The sequence below is a fragment of the Octodon degus genome, unplaced genomic scaffold (genome assembly GCF_000260255.1).
Source record: "Octodon degus isolate 3935 unplaced genomic scaffold, OctDeg1.0 scaffold00083, whole genome shotgun sequence".
NCBI classification, from domain to species: domain Eukaryota; kingdom Metazoa; phylum Chordata; class Mammalia; order Rodentia; family Octodontidae; genus Octodon; species Octodon degus.
This window is the reverse complement of record NW_004524659.1, coordinates 10405598-10406767: the sequence shown is the minus strand read 5'-3', so window position 1 is coordinate 10406767 and position 1170 is coordinate 10405598. Positions and strand designations below refer to the sequence as shown.

At 44.8% G+C, this 1170-nt stretch overlaps 1 pseudogene; it reads left to right on the top strand.

Moving 5' to 3' along the window:
• The window catches only part of LOC101571887, a 1881-nt pseudogene extending 788 nt beyond the window's left edge, over positions 1-1093 (top strand).
• Positions 1094-1170: the final 77 nt, after the last annotated feature.

Sequence of the window (1170 nt, the reverse complement as noted above, 5' to 3'; positions counted from 1 at the left end):
GAGAGAGAGAGAGAGAGAGAGAGAGAGAGAGAGAGAGAGAGAGAGACAGGTGTGTGTGTCCAGCTCAGGCCACCAGGGGGCAGGGCTGGCTGGCATGTGGTGCTAGGGGATTGAACCGTGGTCCCTGATGCTTTGCTAAGCTTGTTCTAAGTAGGTGCTTTAGACCACTGAGCCATCTCACCAGCCCCCCTCCAGTAACTTTTGCCCTGGAGCCTAATTACCTGCACATTTGGCCTAGAAATACTTTTATGATGATTGCACTTCCTAACAAGAACAAATTCACTTGTACTTTGTTCATGCCCTTTGAAGAATTTGAAAAACTTCTCACCAGCAATGATGTGCTGGATTTCTTCCAGAAGTACTTTCCAGACTTCATCCCTCTCATTGGCAAGCAAGCCCTGGTGCAAGACTTCTTCCTATCGCCACCCCAGACAATGATATCTGTCAAGTGTTCTTCTTTTCACTTTAAGTCACACTGTGTGCTGATGGGAGATGCAGCTCATGCCATCGTCCCCTTTTTTGGCCAAGGAATGAACGCGGGCTTTGAAGACTGCTTGGTGCTGGATGAGTTAATGGATAAATTCCATAATAATCTTAGTTTGTGTCTTCCTGAGTTCTCACGAGTTAGAATTCCAGATGCCCATGCAATTTCAGATCTGTCTGTATACAATTACATGGAGATGCGAGCACGTGTCAACTCCTGGTGGTTCACTTTTCAAAAGAACATAGAGAGATTCCTTCATGCTATTATGCCATCTAGGTTTGTGCCTCTCTATACCACGGTAACCTTTTCCAGAATAAGATACCACGAGGCGGTGCTGCGCTGGCATTGGCAAAAAAAAAGGTAATAAAACAAGGACTTTTTGTCTTCGGATCTCTGGTAGCCATTGGTACTGCCTACCTGCTTGTGCACTACATGTCACCAAAACCTCTGGACTACTTAAGAAGACCATGGAAGTGGGGCTCCTTACTTCCAGGACGTGGGGCACATCTCTCTGAAAACTCCAGGGAGTTACTAGAAAAAACTTCCTATTTCCTTAGCCAGTGGTATCAGATCCTAAAGTAGCAAATGTTTGATTTGCCTGGGCAAAGGAAGGACTAAACAAGTGTTTTTATTGCAAGATTTAATTCACTATTGGAAGACAGTTGGCAGCATGTAAGTAAATTAAT